Source organism: Lipotes vexillifer, unplaced genomic scaffold, assembly GCF_000442215.2.
Source record: "Lipotes vexillifer unplaced genomic scaffold, Lipotes_vexillifer_v1.1 scaffold285, whole genome shotgun sequence".
Taxonomy (NCBI): Eukaryota; Metazoa; Chordata; class Mammalia; order Artiodactyla; family Lipotidae; genus Lipotes; species Lipotes vexillifer.
In genome coordinates this window covers 1,108,794-1,114,664 of record NW_006788807.1, presented here as the reverse complement: position 1 = coordinate 1,114,664, position 5,871 = coordinate 1,108,794, and the positions used below count along the sequence as shown (strand labels likewise).

The following is a 5,871-nucleotide window of genomic DNA, read 5'->3' as shown; positions in this document are numbered from 1 at the left end:
GGGGGGGGGCGGGGGGGGCGGTGTTACTACCGGCATCTAGTGGGTAGCAGCCACCGATGCTGCTAAATATCCTACAATACTTAGGACAACCCCACACAAGAAAGAATTCTCCAGTCTGAAGTGTCAATAGTGCCAGATTTGAGAAGCCTTGATCTAGAAAGATCAGGGAGAAAGAGTACATTTATATACCGATAACCTTAAAATTGAAGTTATACCTGTATTTGTTCTATATCCTATCATCAGTGAGTTGAGTTTCTAAGACTAAGAAACAGTTTTCCTTTAACATGAAACCTTTATTTTAGAATGAAGCTAGACTAACACAACACTGTAAATCAACCATACTCCAATAAAAATTAAAAATAAACAAATACAATAGAATGAAGCTAGACCCCTATCTTACCATTCGCAAAAATGAACTCTAAATGGATTAAAGATCTAAATAATTTAATACTGAAACAAAAACTCCAAGAAGAAAACAGGAAAAAAGCTCCGTGGCATGGGTACTGGCAATGATTCTTTTGGACATGACACCTAAAGCACAAGCAACGAACTCAAAAATTAACAAGTGAGACTACATCAAACTCAAAAAAAGCTGTGCACAGAAACCATCAACGAAGTGAAAAGACAACCTATGGGATAGGAAACCTTAATTTTAATAGTTTTCTCCCAAGGACTGTTGACACCTTGAGGCCATGTATCTTCAACATAAAATTCATGCTTTAGCATGATTGCTGTGGTGAATAGCGTTTGTTCCTTTCAAGTTGGAAATAACACTTAGGACAGAAGATTGAATGTTCCCACCAAACTTTTTGATAATTCACCAACTTTTATCTCATTGATCTTTCTTTCCAATAAATTTATTTATTTTATTTATTTATTATTTTTGGCTGCGTTGGGTCTTCGTTGCTGCATGCGGGTTTCTCTTGTTGCGGAGCACGGGCTCTAGGCGCACGGGCTTCAGTAGTTGTGGCTCTTGGGCTCTAGAGCACAGGCTCAGTAGTTGTGGTGCACGGGCTTAGTTGCTCCGCGGCATGTGGGATCTTCCCGGACCAGGGATCAAACCCGTGTCCCCTGCACTGGCAGGTGGATTCTTAACCACTGTGCCACCAGGGAAGCCCATATCTCATTGATCTTGTTTGGATCAACCAAATAGGTATGAGTAAGTATTTGTGCTCTTCATAAGATAGTGCTGTGATGTCTGGAACTGACCTAAATACTTACAATTCAGCGAGATGTTACAGGTCCAATTTCCTTGCCCCCTCTGCCACGCCCACCTGCCAATACCTGAGGGCTTGCTAAGTGAATTTTTACTGACTTCCTAATGACTTGTTAAAAAGCGTGATGAACGTTAGCAATGCGCTCTCACTGACAAAGGTAGAAATGTGGTTTGCTAAAATATTTAAGATACTCCCTACCATTGCGTGAACAGAGTTAAGACAGTCAAGGCATGTGGACAGGCCAAGATATTTTGAGACACACGTCATCCTGGTACTAATAGCGTTTAGGTTCCAGGGAGGCATTAGGCCTGCACTCTTAGGAAAGGCACTTGATTCCTTATAATCGTTCCTGTAAAAGACCGCTGGTGTAAGGAGTATGATTGTCTGATGCTGACAGCAAGGATACCAGAATCCTGACCCTATTGTATCACCTGCCTTGAATGAGCTTTTCATGCAAAGTGTTGCCTTAGCACCTAAAACAGCAGAGATCATGGAGCGTGGAGAAGAGGCTGTAGGAGCCTTAGGGACTGCATCGGAAAAAAGGCTTAGTTAATAAATATCCATTCACGTGAATTTGGTCTGAAACTTCAGCAAGATTGTCAGGGATCGGCTAACCCTCACCCAACTCAAACCTCTGAAACTATTTTATTTACCCAAGAGAACTTCAGAGTTTATCTTAAAGAACTTAAGAGTTGTGCTACAATTACTGAGCCTGCGTGTCTGGAGCCTGTGCTCCTCAACAAGAGAGGCCACGATAGTGAGAGGCCCGCGCACCGCGATGAAGAGTGGCCCCCGCTCGCCGCAACTAGAGAAAGCCCACGCACAGAAACGAAGACCCAACACAGCAAAAATAAATAAGTAAATTAATAAACTCCTACCCCCCCCCCAAAAAAAAAAGAGTTGTGCTAGATCAGATTGGTCAATTTGCAATCGTTAGCAATATACCTTCACACATGCCTTTTGTGTAGGTTTATGCAAGCAAAAATTAAATAAGTTGGGACTTCCCTGGTGGTGCAGTGGTTAAAAATCCGCCTGACAATGCAGGGGACACAGGTTCAATCCCTGGTCTGGGAAGGTCCCATATGCTGTGGAGCAACTAAGCCCACGAGACACAACTACTGAAGCCCGCGCACCTAGAGCCCACGCTCCACAACAGGAGAAGCCACCGCAATGAGAAGCCTGCGCACTACAATGAAAAGTAGCCCCCGCTTGCGGCAACTAGAGAAAGCCCACGCGCAGCAACGAAGACCCAGTGCAGCCAAAAAAATAATAATAATAAAATTTTAATTAAATGTTATTCTAATACAGGGTTGTCCAACCCTCAGGCATAATTTTAAACTTCTTAGTAGCCCCATCAAATAAAAGAAACGGGTGAAATTAATTTTAACAATATATTTTATTTCACCCAATATACCCAAAATCTTATCATTTTATCATGTCATCAACATTTTAAAAGCTATTGATGAGATATTTTCCTTTTTTCCAGGCTAGGTCTTTGAAACCTGGTGTGTATTTCACACTCACAACACATCACATCGATTTGAACTCTCTGCATTTTGACCCCTCCGCAGCCTCACATGGCTAGTGGCCTCTGCGCTGGACACGGAAGGTCTAGAGGACTGATTTTAGACACGTGGACCATCTTGTCTTCCTCAGTGTCTCCTGCTCTAGGGTGAATCCCACAGCCCTTCCAGCCTCTAATTTCCAGTTACCAAATCCTTTCCCCTGAAGACTCTGAAATCCCTTCATGGATACCAGGGATGCCAACGCTGGGCAAACAGGTGGGGAGGGAAGAAGGGAAGGACCCCAAGACCCAGAGCCGGTTCCTCACCCGCAGCCCCTGGACTCTCCTGCATGCTTTCCCCGAGGTGCCGCCCACTTTTCAGCCCTGGAACTGGGCATCCGCTGTCCAAGCTCCGCTGCCAACAAGCTCTGCAACAGCATGTGCGAAAATCACACCCTTTAAGGGACCCACCCATGGTCTGAAGTATTATTTTTAAATCAGAAGTAAAAGAATGAACCAAATTATTAAAAGGGATGCATGTCTCCAGGTACAGGGCTCTGAACTAAAATAATGTGAAATCCGTCTTTGGGTGTTTTAGCTTCTGGGCTCATTCTTTTGATAAATGAGTTAACCAGTCGCTGACTTTTGATACGCTCTGCCTTCAGGAGTTTACCATCCTGGGGGCTTAATGATGGGTCCTCAAATCCTATGTCACAGGGATGGTCACACAGAGTACAATGAAAACACAACAGTATTGCCCTTGTTTCAAGATCTGTGCTGCCCGACTCTCCCCACCCCCCCAGCCCCCGGGAGAGCAGAGCATTACTGATGCTCTTGTGCAAATGCCCCAGGGAAGGTAGGAGGCCCCTTTGGAGGTCCTGGTGAATGGCTTTCTGAATTACTCAGGACTGTCACATAAGCCTGGGGAAGCCCCTTCATGACAGACATGGTGAAAGAAAGAAAGCCTGGGTGTCTTTCCAGCAGTGGGAAAGGTCTGAGGAACCAGATAGATCCTGGGTAATTTACAGGCCTTGGGAAGGACAGAAACCAGGGCAGTCCCAGGAATCTAAGCAGCTGGGGTCCACGGCACAGCCCTTGGGGGTGACCCAGCTCCAAAGGCATTCATCTCTGCCCCCAGGAGTCATATCTCTGAGAGAGAGCTGCGATTGGCCCACATGGTCACATGACTGTCGTCTTGCCGACAATCCTACTAGGACTACACTGACGGGAAGGAAAATCAGCCCCACCCCCTTGAGGCACAGTGGTTCCTTGTGAAAGTGATTCTCAGCTCTGGGGATGGGACACTGCTGAGTGGGTGTGGCTAAATCCGGGTCAGAGAAGAGGCAGTGCTGGTTGGAGACCTGAGCTTCACCTTCACTTCACCTTCACCTTCGATATGCTTTTCTACTCTCCCCACCCTCGGCTCCTCAAGACTGCTGAGGATGGAATGGGGCAGGGAATTCTCAAACCTCATCTTAATTTTTACCAAAAATTCATCCACAATTGATACACAATTACTGGAGCTGAAGAACTGAAAATGAGGTTTCAAGGACCTTTTGTGTTATTACTTATAAAGGGATCAAACACTCAAGATTTTAGAAGTAGAAGGGACCCTGGGACTTCCCTGGTTGCGCAGTGGTTATGACTCCAAGCTCCCAATGCAGGAGGCCCGGGTTCGATCCGAGGTCGGGGAACTAGATCCCACATGCATGCCGCAACTAATAGTTCACATGCCACACCTAAGAAGCCCTTGAGCCGCAACTAAGACCCGGTGCAACCAAATTAATTAATTAAAAAAAAAAACAAATAGAAGGGACCCTAAAGGTCATTGGTCCTCACACTTTTTAAAGCCACATGTGTCATCCTTCAAACAAAATATCCCAGGGAAGCCAACATACAGAAGGAAAGCAGAGATGTGCTTCTTGAAGGACATGACGGGGGAACAGGAACCCCGATCGGCTGGCAACCCTCCTCCCTCAGAGGCCCTTCAGCAAATCCATGGAACCTGAGGACTCTGACAAACGCAGCTCAGAAACTGGAGTCTCACCTTACGGACGGGGAGATATCTCACCAGTGGGCCGTTCAGCTAGTTAACAGAGGTTAACTGGAGATAATGGGAATGCGATCTTCCCTCTACTAGTCAGGAGTTGAGGGCTGAGTCCTGACCCTGTCCTGCAAGGTGCTTGCTGTCCGTCCCCCACCTCCCTCTCAGGGTCAAGCCAAACAACCACCCTTAGGTCCCATCAGCCCACCTTTAAAAGAGTGATAGTAAAAGGCCAGCCCACATTTGTCCTTAAAAGAGAGAGTAACCAGATGCTCTGCAAGCACGTTCTCTTGGTTTGAAGACAATCATCTGATAAATTGCCCGGGAAAACTCCCAAAGGTGAGTAGCTGCCGCTGGAATGCACAGTTGCTGATACAGAGAGAAGAATTCATTTGGAAGTGTTTTCTTTTGTTTGCACCAGAACTCAGAAATGTGTAGACGCTTGTGTTTTTATTATGCTTTTGGATGCTGTCAGCTGCATTTTCAAAAGCTCCACCAGCCGAAGCGTCTAGATTTTTCCAAATCGAGACTCTGGGCCAATATTCTAATTTTAGAAAACACTCCAGCCCTGATACTGTGTATGGTTTCATCTAGGCCAGTGGTTCTCAAAGTGTGGTCCCTGGACCACACCATCTGGAAATGATTAGAAACGTAAAAAATCTGGTGGATCCCAGACCTACCGGATCAGAGTTTCTGGGGTAGAGGCCCAGGAATCTGTGTTTTAACATGCCCTCCAGGTGATACTGATGCACAGGAAGTTTCAGAACTGCTGGCCTAGACGATTTTTGAGAAAGTAACTGAAGAAATAACTAAAGTCCTATATACCCTTGAAAAATCAGCCTTGCCAACCCAGTCACAGAGATGCTGGAAATCCATTAAAAACCCAACTGTCTGTATCCACACGCAGCCCCAAATCCAGCCCAACTAAAAAAATAAACAACAACAACAACAAAAAAAACCAACTGCTAAAGAATGGGTATTCAAATTCATTAAGATTTCTAGTTAATTAGGGTTTGATTTTAAAAAACACCTACTGGGCTTCCCTGGCGGCGCAGTGGTTGAGAGTCCGCCTGCCGATGCAGGGGACACGGGTTCGTGCCCCGGTC

At 45.7% G+C, this 5,871-nt stretch overlaps 1 protein-coding gene across 1 annotated transcript in view; it reads right to left on the bottom strand.

Moving 5' to 3' along the window:
- The window catches only part of BFSP1 (beaded filament structural protein 1), a 39,013-nt gene that overhangs the window by 21,951 nt on the left and 11,191 nt on the right, over positions 1 to 5,871 (bottom strand). The gene's annotated exons all lie outside the window — the stretch shown is intronic.